At 47.4% G+C, this 13,819-nt stretch overlaps 1 protein-coding gene across 1 annotated transcript in view; it reads right to left on the bottom strand.

Annotated features, from left to right (window-relative positions):
- Nucleotides 1-13,819, bottom strand: part of LOC147113967 (uncharacterized) — a 54,853-nt gene that overhangs the window by 2,286 nt on the left and 38,748 nt on the right. The gene's annotated exons all lie outside the window — the stretch shown is intronic.

Genomic DNA, 13,819 nt, shown 5'->3' with positions numbered 1-13,819 from the left:
AGGATGAGGGGGACATTGGAAAGGGTACTCACCTTGACCAGCCGACATAGGTCATTGTATTTCTTGCGGCACTGGTCCGCACTCCTGGGAACATCGGAGTTGGAGGAGACCCTCCGGGCAATTTTGGTCCACGCCTCCCTGAACTGGCTCCTGGGAGCCTTCCTGCCACTAGCCGGGCACACGACCCGTCTTCTTTTGCGCACCCCATGAAGGAGCACACCCAGCGCATGCTCAGAGAACCGCTGGGCTCTTTCACGGGCCCTCTCCATGAACTCCAGGCGTTGATATGGCACACAACCAGTCCTGAGGCCTAGTTGCAGGGCTACAGCATGCAGGGCGTGGCTGCAGTCAAAGTTGACCCTTCCCCCTTTAAGAGCTGGCCGGCGTCAGGGTGTCTGCTGACACTCACCACATGATCGCACCTGCGCTGCGCCCGGAATCGGCGTTATCAGGCTGCATCGCCGGATTAGCGCCTGAACACAGGGTTCCAACGCCTTTTGCAGCGCTCGGCCAAAAAGTTGGCCAAATCTACTGAATTTCGGCGAGCTCGCCTGCACTTTCCGGCGGCCGCTGAATTTGACGAGCGCCCGACTTTAGCGCCGCAATAGCGTCCGAACTGAATTTCTAGGCCACAGACTTTTGAAGTACAAACAAACAGGTCTTTACTATTCAGAGGTCAGGGCGAATCTGCCCTAGTTATCCTGTAACATCACTTATATACTGGTGTGGTCACTGTCGGTATTACCGTATACAGAAGCCAATCAAATAGTGCCACACCTAAAGTCGTTCTCTTAAAGGTGAACGGTTACACTCAATCGTTCCCTTAAAGGTAGACGGGTACATACACTACAATCCTCCCTTTTTAGCTTATTACTTACAGGGTCCCCGTTAAACATACATATCTTCAACTTCACATAACAATTTACAGATATACTCTCGGTGGAGAACAAACAATTTACAGAGATAATTCCGGTGGAGTCAACGTCATATAAAACAGTTTACAGATATACTTTCGGTGGGAACAGTTCACAGGTTCAGTCTCTGCGGAAACAGTTCATAGATTCAGTCTCTGATCTTGACTCATTCCGAACAGCATCTCTTTGGTGTAGCCGGTTCACATGGCTAGCGTGACTCCTCCATAGCCTTTTTCTTAACGTAACAGCTTGACCTTCCGTCCTGTTGAACCAGCAGTGCGGACTTTTACAACCAACTGGCTGTCTTGATAATTTTCGGGTTTTCAACTAATTTAGCTCCTTTCATGGTGTCCCGCCTGAGATGATAGTATTTTAGACAGTTATTATCTCCTGCTTCTTCTTTTTCTTTTCTGCCTTTTTGAAACTCTCGGAGCTCCTTTCTCTGTGGCCATCTGTAGCGCCACCAACTCTCTATGTTCATTAGACCTTAAGTGCTTCATGCGGATTTCTGTACTTTGGGAGTTTTCATCACAAACTGGGCAGACCAGATCCTCGTAATATTCAGTGTCACTCAATAGGTCATGATAGTATTCGGGGTCGTCCTGAGTTAGGCCAGTGAGGGGCCCTTCTACTTCCTTCTTATCCAACTGGACGTTAGCCGACGGTGGTTCCTTCTCTGACCATCTTTCTTGAAAAGACTTCCTCAAGCATTCATATTCATCCCGCTCTTCCTGGGATGTCTGCCATTCCTTCACGCCTGGCCTCATTTGTGAGTTCAATACCTTCCCTTCCATCGGGGATTCCGTTATCAGGCTATTTAATCCTTCTACTGAAGTAGCTGTTTCCGCATTCTTCTGTTCCCCTTGACATAATTCAGCATACTTTTGACATCCATGTGCAAGCTGTGTTGCCCCCTCAGCTCTCTCCGTGACTTTTGGAAGCTCCGAATTCTTTCCCTTTGAAACCTGAAACTCGTGTTCCCATTTTGGAGTCTTGTCCCTCAGCGTGTATAAGAGTTGGCTGGCCGTTAACTCTTCTACGGGGACACTGTGGATTAGCGCCTTCTCCATTTCATCCACCTTTCCCTCCAATGTTTTCACCTTCCTTTCCTCCGGTCCTTTGGTTTTAAGCGCTCGAAGAAATTGCGCCTTGGTGTTCTCTAACTCCTGATCAGGGGCCATTCCTACAGTCTCTGTGTTCCTTCCATTGGCTTTTCCTTCCACTGCCCGGATTCCTAGTTGAATATGTTCTTCAAGTTGTTGGACCTCTGCCATTGCCGCCTCATATTTGTCTTGGGTTTCCTTCAATAATTTAACGAGCTCTTGGACATCTTGAATTTCACGTTCTGCTATGTCTTCCACCTCTAATTTTCCATCTACGGATGGAATCTCTACCGATGAGTCTGTCTTGGCCTGGAGCTCGTCAAACATTTCCTGCAGCCTTTGTAATTCTCGCTCATGTTCAAACTTTAGTTGTTCATATGCTTTCACTAAAACTAGCTTTTCGGAGGTTGCCGAGTTAATCCCCTCCAGAATTGTAGCCTGGGCCTGTTCATACTGTTCTTTCCACTTCTCACACTCTGCTTGTAAGGAGTCGTAGAGAAGAACTGGAATAAAATCCCGGCTTCCTGAAGATTCCTCTTCATTTGCTTCTTTCGCAATTTCCTGTTGGAGTTCAGCCAAGGCTGCTATGCTATCTGCCTCTTGAAGTCTCACTGCCATCAAATCTTCTTTATTCTTGCAGTCTATCTCAGTCATTTTCCCTTTATTTTCATTTAACTGAGTGATAAGCTCCTCTTGCAACATGGCCACATTATTCACATCAGGTAAAGAAGCATTTCTCTTTTCCATGTCCAAGATTTTTTTCTGCATCTCTTTAAGTGCACACTGCGATTCAGCTTCTCTTAACCTTGCCTGCCCTAGCTCCGTCTCCAATTGCAGAACAAAATCCTCAGTGTAGCGTGGTTTGCCTTTATGCTGTATCTCTAGATCATGCAAATATTCTAACTCCTGAACATCATAAGGGAGGTGTGATCGGTAATTGGTCACGATGGCTCTATGGTCGCTCTCTGCTTGAGCCAGCAGGTTCTGTTGTCTTTCCAGACTCTCCCATTCGGTGTCACAGAACTTTTTCATTGTTTTCATCTCCTGTACGAGACGGTAACTTAATTGTTCGAATTGTTGTCGTACTTTGAAATAACGTTGAGTTCGAGCTCGGTGTTCCTCCGTAATGCATATGTCTGTGACTTGAACAGACTCAGAATTCTCTGTCTTTATGCACGCCATCGTTTTTCCAACCTTAGTCAGTGAGTTCATGTTAACCTTGTTTTTCATACGTGGGCTGGACTTATCGTCTTCCGGCTCAGAGTCTGAGCTGCTTGTCTGCACCGAGTCCTCACTCGTCATTGCTTGTTGGTAGTGCCATTCCATGTCTATTTTCTTGATCCACTCCCGTCCTAGAAGTGGTGGTCCTCCCTCATGTAGTACATACAAGTTCATTCTTGGGTGTTCTTTACCTCTATCTCTCACCTTGACTCTTATTTTTCCCATGGGGTATACTTTATGCCCCGTGTATGTCTGCAATACGAACTTGGTATCTCTTAAGGGTATGTGTGAGAATAGCCGGTGGTAATCCCCTCGATTTATGACTGATACAGCTGATCCAGTGTCCAACTCCATTTTCACTTGGACTCCAGCTATTTTTAGCATGACCCAGATAGTTTGTAGGTCAGCTTCCTTACTCACATGGTGGATACTCAGACTACCCAGCTCCTGGCCGTTTGGATCTGAGTCTGGATTCTGTTCGTCTGAACTCTTCTCAGCCCCCTTGTATACCTTGTTGTACTTTTCTTGTGATGGCTTTCTTTGGTTGTTGGTCTTCTTCCCTGACCGGCATACCTTAGCGATGTGACCCAGTTTGCCACATTTCCTACATTCTTGGTTCTTAAACCAGCATTGATTCTGGTCGTGTGTTGTCTTCCCACAACGATAGCATTTTGTTGTACTCGAGGTAATTTGGTCCACCCCGAGCGCCGCCGCCTTAAGTTGCATTTCCGCCGTTCCTTTCGCTGCGGCTTCGTGTGATGCGGCTATAAGGACAGCCCTGTCAAGTGTAAGGTCGTTCTCTTCTAGTAGGCGCTTTTGCGTCCCTTCCTTGGACAATCCGCCTATGAACTTGTCTCGCAGTGCCTCTGTCAGATTCCCTCCGAACTGGCAGTATTTCGCTAGCCTACGCAGTTCGACCAAGTATTCTGCGTTGTTTTCGTCTTTCCGTTGCGTTCTTGCATAGAATTTGAATCGTTCAGCCAACATCAATGGTGTGGGGTTCAAGTGGTCCTTCAGAACAACCACAATCTCTTTGAAAGACTGATCCACCGGTTTAGCTGGTGCTAGTAAATCCTTCAAGAGCCCGTATGTCTTTGCGCCATCGAGTTTAACAATGTTATCGCCTTGTCGTCTTCCTCTATTTTGTTGGCTTCACAATAGATCTCGATGCGTTCCACGTACGTGGCCCAGTCTTCTATTTCAGAATTAAAGTCGTTAATATTCCCTCGCTTAGGCATGTTTCTTCCCTTGGGAGCAGCACCAGTATTTCTTTAAGTATTACTTATTATCTTTTTTTTTTCTAAAATGGCGGTTTTCCTGCGAAAATGGCGGTTTCCCGCTCTTCCCTTCTCTCTCTCTCTCTCTCTCTCTCTCTGCCCACTTCAATGGCAGTTAAGATGGCGGTTATTTTCCCGCGAAAATGGCGGTTTCCCGCTCTTCCTTTCTCTCCCCGCCCACTTCAATGGCGGTTTCCCGCCTCTGTCGTCTTCTCCGCCTAATGGCGGCTTTCCGCATTTCTCCCTGGTGTAAGGGGTACGCTTTCCCCACAGCGGACAGGTTCAGCCGCTGGGCTGGCTCTCGCGCAGTCTCTCTCTCCCCGTGCTCGGCTCTGTCTCTCCCTCTCCCGCACGTTCGGTTCTACCGGCTCTGGGTACTCCGTAGGTGGAGAACAGTTCAGCCGCTGGACTGGCTCCTCGCAGTCTCTCACTCCGCACCCGGCTCTCACCCGCACGGTTCCCGTTCGCCTCCCCAGCCCTCTCGCAGACTGGTGTTTCCCTCCCCGGCTGCGGCTGGGTTTCTCCTCCCGCGCCTACTCGCAGGTTCAGCGCTCCGTGGCTGCGGTCGCTGCCCGGATTTTTCCCGCCGATCGCGGTCCGGCTGTCACCCGACGCCGTTGGACCCGACTTTTGGCCGGTACAGCTCCCCCTCGACCGAGGTCAAGTGCTCTGCCCTTCTCCTCCGGATACTTCTACCCCTTCCCCTACTCACAGTCTCTTCGGCCGCCTTGTTTCTTGCTGGTCGGCTCACTCCACACCGTGGTAGCAGGGTAATCAGTGCCTGTTGCTGATGAAGCTTTTGTTGCTAGTCTTCCAGCTTCTGTAAAGTACCACACTTTCTGTTGTTGTAGCCTCGTGTTTTCTTTTGGTAGCACGACGAGGGCGGTTGCCTCTCTTCGACGCTCTTTGTTACTTTGCTATTCTTGCCGCAGGGTACGATCGGACTCGTCGCCACTGTAAAGTCTGTGGGTTGTGCAGTAAATAAATACACAGACTTTTGAAGTACAAACAAACAGGTCTTTACTATTCAGAGGTCAGGGCGAATCTGCCCTAGTTATCCTGTAACATCACTTATATACTGGTGTGGTCACTGTCGGTATTACCGTATACAGAAGCCAATCAAATAGTGCCACACCTAAAGTAGTTCTCTTAAAGGTGAACGGTTACACTCAATCGTTCCCTTAAAGGTAGACGGGTACATACACTACAGCTAGCAACACTGGAGGTTCAATGTGATTTAGAGGTCCATGTACACAAATCACTAAAATGTAGTAGTCAGGTACAAAAAATAATCAAGAAAGACTAATGAAATGTTTGCCTTTATATCTAGAGGGCTAGAATATAAAAGGGAGGAAGTTTTGCTGCAACTATACAAAGCCCTGGTTAGACCACATTTGGAGTACTGTGTACAGTTCTGGACACTGCACCTTAGAAAGGATAGATTGGCCTTGAAAGGAGTGAAATGTAAATTCATCAGAATGTTATCAGGGCTCAAAGGATTCAATTATGAGGCATGATTACATAAACTAGGCTTGTATTCCCTGGAATATAGAAGGTTAATGGGTGATTTGATTGAGGTTTTTAGGATTTTGAAAGGAATTGATAGGCTAGATAGAGAGAAACTTGTTCCACTGGTAGGGGAGTCTAAGACAAGGGGACATAACCTTAAAATCAGAGCCAGAACATTCAGGAGAGAAGTTAGGAAACACTTCTTCACGCAAAAGGTTGTGGTGGCTTTTGGATCTTTCTCCCACAAAAAGCAGTAGATGCTAGCTCAGTTAGTAATTTTAAATCTGAGATTGCTAGATTTTTGCTAGCCAAGGGTATTAAGGGATATGGAGCCAAGGCAGGTATATGGAGTTAGGATACAGATCAGCCATGATCTCATTGAATGGCAGAACAGGCGCAAAGGCTGAATGGCCTACTTCTGTTCCTATGTTATCTCATTGCATCACCTTTCCTTTATTGACCAGCTATGTGAGACTGCCTTTGTGTGGCACTGCTTCTACCTTGCCCCTGCACAGCCATTTATGGAGTTCCTCAAGGATCCTTTCTTGGCCCGGTTCCTCTACCTCATCTACATGTTGCCCTTCAGTGACACCATTCACAGGCATTTGGTCAGCTTCCATATGCCTGCTGATTGTAGTGTATGTGCCTTTAAGTCAGAACTACTTTCACAGCTCCTGTATACTGTAGTACCGGCAGTGACCACACCAGTATATAAGCTTTGCGCATGCCTCTGTACCCCCAGTCTTGAGACTACCCTCCTCCAGTAAAGACCTGTCTATTGTTAATGTACAGCATCTGTGTGATTATTTGATAACATCATATCCACTGAACCACGGATCCAACAGTGGCGACGAGTGTCGATTCGAATCTACCTGCAACATAAAAAAAAAAGTCGAAGCCAGGAACACGGCCGTCGACCACGAGCAACCGCCCAGCAGTCAGGCAGAGATTGAACTTCGCAGGGGTGGCTGTGGAGAGCCGGGCTTGGTTCCCCAGCCACGACGAGCAGCAAGAGACCGACGACAGGTCCAGTGCAGACCCTTCCCGAGCAGCGGCGGCTGGAGCCGACCGACGGCGGAGAGAAAGCTGAGCAGCGTCGACGGGGTAAGACAGAGGGTGAAGAGCGCAGGGCGCAGCCGGGGGTTGAACAACGAGCGGTGTTGAGAAAAAGAAAACAAACCGGAGAGAGAGAGGGTAAAGAAACAGCCGGGTTCTAGACTGGTTCTGTTAAATTCCATGGGTGCAAAAACTTATGGGTTACTGCGAAATCTAATAACCCAGAGAAGCCGGTAAACAAGAATTTTGAAAGCATAGTAGAAATCCTACAGGACCACTTAAACCCCACACCGCTGCTGATAGCAGAACGATTTAAGTTCCATAAAAGGAACCAACACAAAGACGAAAGCAATGCTGAGTACCTAACGGAACTGCGCAAGCTATCGAAATGCTGCCAGTTTGGAGCGGGACTAGCAGATACGTTAAGGGACAAGTTTGTGTGTGGGCTACAAAGTGAAGGAACCCAGAAATGGCTTCTATCAGAAAAGGACCTTACGCTGGACAAAGCTTTCAGTATGGCAGTATCACACGAAGCAGCCGCAAGGGGCGCTGCAGAGATACAACGGAGACCGCAAGAATATGGCACCAATGAAATGTCCTATGGAACAGGGAAGTGCTATCGCTGCGGCAGAACAACACATGACCAGAAAGATTGTTGGTTCAAGGACCAAGTGTGCAGACAGTGTGGGAAAGCAGAACACATAGCAAGAGTCTGCAGGTCTGGGAAGAAAACCAACAGTAAGAAATCTCCACAGGAGAAGTACAAAAAGGTACACCAGGTGATGGACAGTGGTTCAGACGAACAGAAAAGTGACACAGACTCCGGAAGCAAGGAGCTGGGTTGCCTGAAACTACATAAGGTAACAGAAATGGAGGATCACCAGACTATCTGGGTTACACTCAAGATAGACGGAGTCCAAGTGAAAATGGAATTGGACACAGGGTCAGCTCTAACAGTCATAAATCAAAGAGACTACAAGCGGCTATACCCTTGAAAGCTAGAGATTGTCTTGAAGACATATACGGGGCAAAAAGTCTACCCCAAAGGAAAAATAAGGGTGAAGTGACATATAAAGGCCAGGAAATACCTAAAAAGGATATATATGTATTGCCAGATGGAGGACCACCACTGCTAGGACGTGAATGGATCCGGAAGATACAATTAGATTGGCATTCCATACAGGCACTGAAGGTTGAGGCCAAAAAGGATGATGACGTTACACCTGGACGACAGTCAAAAATGCTAACTGACGCAAAAGAAGTGTTCAAGGAAGGACTAGGAACACTAAAAGGAATAACAGCAACGATTAAAATAGAGGAAAATGCAAGCCCAAAGTTTCTGAAGGCCAGACCAGTGCCTTATGCAATCAGACCAGCTGTTGAAGCAGAGCTGGAAGGGTTGGAACATTCAGGAGTACTGTCCAAAGTGGACTGGAGCGAGTGGGCTATACCCATCATTCCTGTAATGAAGAGGTCGTTGAGTAATACGCCTGGGGAACCAAAGAAGGTCCGCATCTGTGGGGATTTTAAGGTGACAGTGAACCCAATCCTTCACACGGTACAATATCCGCTTCCACAAATTGAGGATATTTTCGCCTCGCTATCTGGAGGTAAACGCTTCACCAAAATTGATCTAGCCCAGGCGTACTTGCAAATGGAGATAGAAGAAGCTTCGAAACAATACCTTACGATCAACACTCATAAACGTCTCTATCAATACAACCGGCTGGTGTTTGGAGCAGCCTCGGCTCCGGCTATCTGGCAAAGGGCGATGGATCAGGTCCTGCAAGGGATTCCAGGGACCCAGTGTTATTTGGACGACATCTTGGTCACGGTCAAAATGACGGTGATCACCTCGCCAACTTGGAGAAGGTGCTCACCAGATTAAAGGAGTATGGGCTACGAGCTAATCGCCACAAGTGCGAGTTTTTCCAGAAACAGATCTCGTATTGTGGCCACGTCATCGATGAAGAGGGGTTACATAAGTCCCCTGACAAGATTGAGGCAGTAGTCAAGGCTCCAGCACCGGAAAATGTGTCACAACTGAGGTCGTTCCTCGGGCTGGTAAACTGCTACCACAAGTTCTTACCAAATTTGTCTACGGTATTACACCCACTGAACACCCTACTGCAAACAGGGGTACCATGGAAGTGGGATGATGAACGTAGACGAGCTTTCCAGAAGTGTAAAAAATTGATCACATCAAAAGAGGTGTTGGCCCATTTCAACCCAGCACTACCAATTCGTTTGGCATGTGATGCATCACCCTATGGTATTGGAGCGGGGCTGTCACTCAAATTCCCAGACGGGTTGGAGAGGCCAGTAGCCTTTGCGTCTCGGTCACTAACCTCAGCCGAGCACAATTACGCCCAGATTGACAGGGAGGCCCTCAACCTAGTATGGGGAGTAAAAAAATTCAACCACTATCTGCATGGGCAGAAGTTCACCTTGCTGACTGACAACCAACCACTTGTCCCCATCTTTAATCCTAAGAAGGGCGTTCCAGTGATGACTGCACAGCGGTTACAAAGATGGTCCCTGTTTCTAGGGGCGAATCAATATGAAATAGAATATAAAGGCACGAAACAGCATGGGAACGCTGATGGGCTATCGCGCCTGCCACTGCCTACTGTGGAGGAAGCACCAGCAGTGGACCCTATTGAGATATTTTATTCGTCCATAATTGAACGATTGCCAGTAACAAACACGGATCAGCCATGATCTTATTGAATGGCGGAGCAGGCTCGAGGGGCCGATTGGCCTACTCCTGCTCCTATTTCTTATGTTCTTATGTTCTTATATAGAGAAGGAGACCCGCAATGATCCGACGCTGTTGCGGGTATATGAATTATGGTGAGGGGATGGCCAACACATGGCGACTCACTGTTGCCAGCATTCTCATCCAGAAGAGAAAAGCTGTCAGTATGCCAGGGGACAGTGCTGTGTGGATCTAGAGTGGTGATTTCAACCAAGTTAAGGGAGAGAGTGCTAAATGATCTACATGAAGGTCATCTGGAGGGAGTGAAAATGAAAAGCCTTGCTAGGGCTTTTGTGTGGTGGCCGGGAATCGATCAACAAATCGAAGACCATCTAAGAGCTGCTTAGGATGCCAAAAGGTCCAAAATGCACCACCACATGCCCCTCTACACCCATGGGAGTGGCCCTCCTCTCCATGGCAACGGGTGCATATTGATTTCGCTGGTCCATTCATGGACTCAATGTTCTTAATAGCAGTGGATGCTCATTCAAAGTGGCCTGATGTGATAAAAATGTCTTCAACCACTACAGAGAAAACGATTGCAGTCCTACGGACCATATTTGCCGGAAACGGTTTGCCAGAGCAGATTTGCTCTGATAATGGACCACAGCTTGTGTCCGACGAGTTCCAAAAATTTAAGAGAAGGAATGGGGTAAGGCATTACACATCCGCCCCGTATCATCCAGCGACAAATGGATTGGCTGAGAGGTTCGTACAAACCTTTAAGAAGGCGATAAATGCCATGTGCGCCAATGAAATTCCACTACAGCATAAGATGGACAATTTCTTATTAGCCTACCGAAACGCGACACATGCAGTTACCAACCAGACCCCGGCCATGATGTTCTTTAACCGAAGGTTGAGATCTCGTCTGGACTTGTTCAGACCAAATGTGCGAAGAAATGTCGAGGACAAACAATTCCAGCACATCAATGAGAAGCCGACAAGGAGCTTCAATGTAGGGCAACCCGTCTTGGCCCGTGACTATGGAACAGAGAAATGGCAACCCGGAATGATATGTACAAGGCAGGGGCCATTAATGTACACAGTGGATGTTGGGGAGAACATTGTGAGACGCCACGTCGATCAGATCTTAGCGTCACAGGAACGCGTCAACCCCATGTCTCGAGTACCTGGGGATGAACCCGACATACCGGTAGCATCTACTGCAGACCCAGTAGCAGTGGAACCCGATGAACTACCCGATGAAAAGGGGTCAGAATCGTCTCTGCACCAAGAACAAGAACCTCCGGAAAGGCGCTATCCCGAAAGGGTCAGGAAGCCGCCCCAAAGACTGAATCTATAAATGGACTTTTGTTGTTTAATGTACATGTTGAAATGTTAATTGTTATTTGAATATTAGGGGTACTACTAATCTAAAAGGGGAGGAATTGTAGTGTATGTGCCTTTAAGTCAGAACTACTTTTACAGCTCCTGTATACTGTAGTGCCGGTATATAAGCTTTGCGCATGCCTCTGTACCCCCAGTCTTGAGACTACCGTCCTCCAGTAAAGACCTGTCTATTGTTAATGTACAGCATCCGTGTGATTATTTGATAACAGCATATCCACTGAACCATGGATCCAACACTGATAACATCCAGCTATACTTCTGTACCATTTTCCTAACCCCATGACCACCTTTGTGCTGTCAGATTGCTTGACTCACATTAAATTGTGGATAAGTGAAAATGTCTTCCAATTAAACACCTAGAAGTCCAAAACCATAATTTATGGCCTCCCTCATGAATTCCTCACCCTTGCCACTGATTCTATCCCCCTTTTCGGTCCTTTGTTCAGACTGCATCAGGCTGTGGAAAACCTTGGCGTCATCTTAACATCTCAACTAATCATCAGATTCAGACACTGGAATCAGCGGTCGACTTTATTTCAGATATTCATTACAATAACCAAGCAGACAACATATAGGTCTACAAGCAAACAGCTCATTGGGATTACCCGGCCTTCCAGTTCTTGCCTCTAATCCAGGAACTTCATGCTGCTCAACTTCTCTACTAAACCTCATCCTTATATATTCTCACAAAAATTACTTCCTTCTCGTTTCATCATTCTGGCCTAATTTGGGCAACTGTTCAGGTCAGCACATCCCCCCAAATTAAACTAAATAGACCACGAGGAATCTTTCTAGCAGAGCCAGACAGATCAGGAATATACTTCTAACAGAACCAGACAGCTCGGGAGAGAAAAGGCAGAAGCAAAGGTCGTCAAGAAAGTTCGCGCAGGAAGATAGGGGGGAAAATTCAGTTGGTAGCGCCACCCATTAGCGCCTTCAGAGGGCGCTAAGTCGGGCGCAAAGCAACTAGCGCCCGGGCACGGCGATATCTGCGCCGCTCGCGAAATTGACCGGAAATTTTGCGGTGGCGCTAAACAATACCACCACGATCTCCTGTGCCGGCAGATCGTGACATCAGTCGAGTGCGCAATGCCCCGTTAGCGCCCCGGACCGGAAATTGAGTGGCGCCCCCTGCCTTACCGCCTGCCGCTAGCAACGACAGGTTGAGAGGAGCGTTCTGCTGTCAGAAAGGGACTAGGGGTGCGCTATTTAAAGGCGACCACTTCTTGCCTTTTTTTGTCTGTGACATTTTTGCACCACACATTCTGAGAGAGAGAGAGAGGCTTCTGGAGAGATTCAACGCTGTGTGAAGGAGTTTTGGGTACTGAGCAGCACTTTGCAGGTTGGTTTTGATTTGCCCTTCCTTGTATCAATTTAGAAGAGACTATGGGGTCTGCACTCTGAGCTCTTCCCCTGGTTCTCTCCATTGTTCTTTCCAGCAGATTTGATGTACAGGTCTTTCCAGGCTGAGATTCAAGGCTGCAATGAGCAGGATGTGGATGGAGAGCAAGATCAACCCCCTCCTTTAAGATAAAAACAGAAAATGCAGGAGAAACTCAGCAGGTCAAGAGGCCAATTCATTAAATATATTCAAGAAGGAGTTGGATATATTTCTTAGGGCTAAAGGAATCAAGGGGTATGGGGAGAAAGCAGGGACAGGGTACTGAATTTGGATGATCAGCCATGATTGCATTGAATGGCGGAGCAGGCTCGAGGGGCTGAATGGCCTACTCCTGCTCCTATCTTCTATGTTTCTATGTTTCATCTGTGAAGAGAGAAACAGATTTAACGTTTCAGGTCGATGACCATTCGTCAGAACTCCCCTTTAAGAACTGGATGGTGCCAGTGTGTCTGTGTTACATTGCTGACTGAAATCACATGAGCTTTGCCAGCGCTGTGAGGTAGCGCCTCGCTCCTTGGCCTTAGTGCCTTAAGAGAGGTGTGTAGCGCCTGATTTAGCACTCCAATCACCTCCAGGGGCGATAAAAGCCAAGTTTGCTGTCGGAGGCGATAATTAGCGCCAGGCGCTAAACTTTGCGGACCGCCAATAATAGCACCCTAAACGGGGCGATACTGAATTTCTCCCCAATAGTGTTAGAAGCAGATGATCTAATTAGTGGTTAATCACAAAGCAAGCCAGTAGCAAACAAAAGCAATGAGAAAGCCTTACAAAGACAGCAATAAGGAAGTCTGCCAAAATCCACATCAAAGCAGTGGGAGACTTTCAGAAGGGAAATAGAGAGAGTACAACGCCAACATGTTCCCGTAAAGGTCAAGGGTGGGACCAACAAGCAAAGGGAACCTTGGATGACAAGGGATATACAAAAATGCATTAGGAAAAAAAGGGGGGCTTTTGACAGTTACAAAAGACTTAAGACGGAGGAAGCCCTAGAGGAATATAAAAAGTGCAGGGGCATACTTAAAAAAGAAATTAGGAGAGCGAGGAGGGGCCATGAAATAACACTGGCGAGCAAAATAAAGGAAAATCCTAAGATGTTTTTATAAGTATATTAAGGGCAAGAGGATAACCAGGGAAAGGGTAGGGCCCATTAGGGACCAAAGTGGCAATCTGTGTGTAGAGCCAGATGATGTAGGCGGGGTTTTAAATGAATTTTTGCATCTGTGTTC

This window comes from Somniosus microcephalus, chromosome 8 (assembly GCF_052327205.1).
Source record: "Somniosus microcephalus isolate GS21.2 chromosome 8, FLI_Smic_1.0, whole genome shotgun sequence".
Lineage (NCBI taxonomy): Eukaryota > Metazoa > Chordata > Chondrichthyes > Squaliformes > Somniosidae > Somniosus > Somniosus microcephalus.
This window is presented reverse-complemented; position numbering and strand designations above follow the sequence as displayed.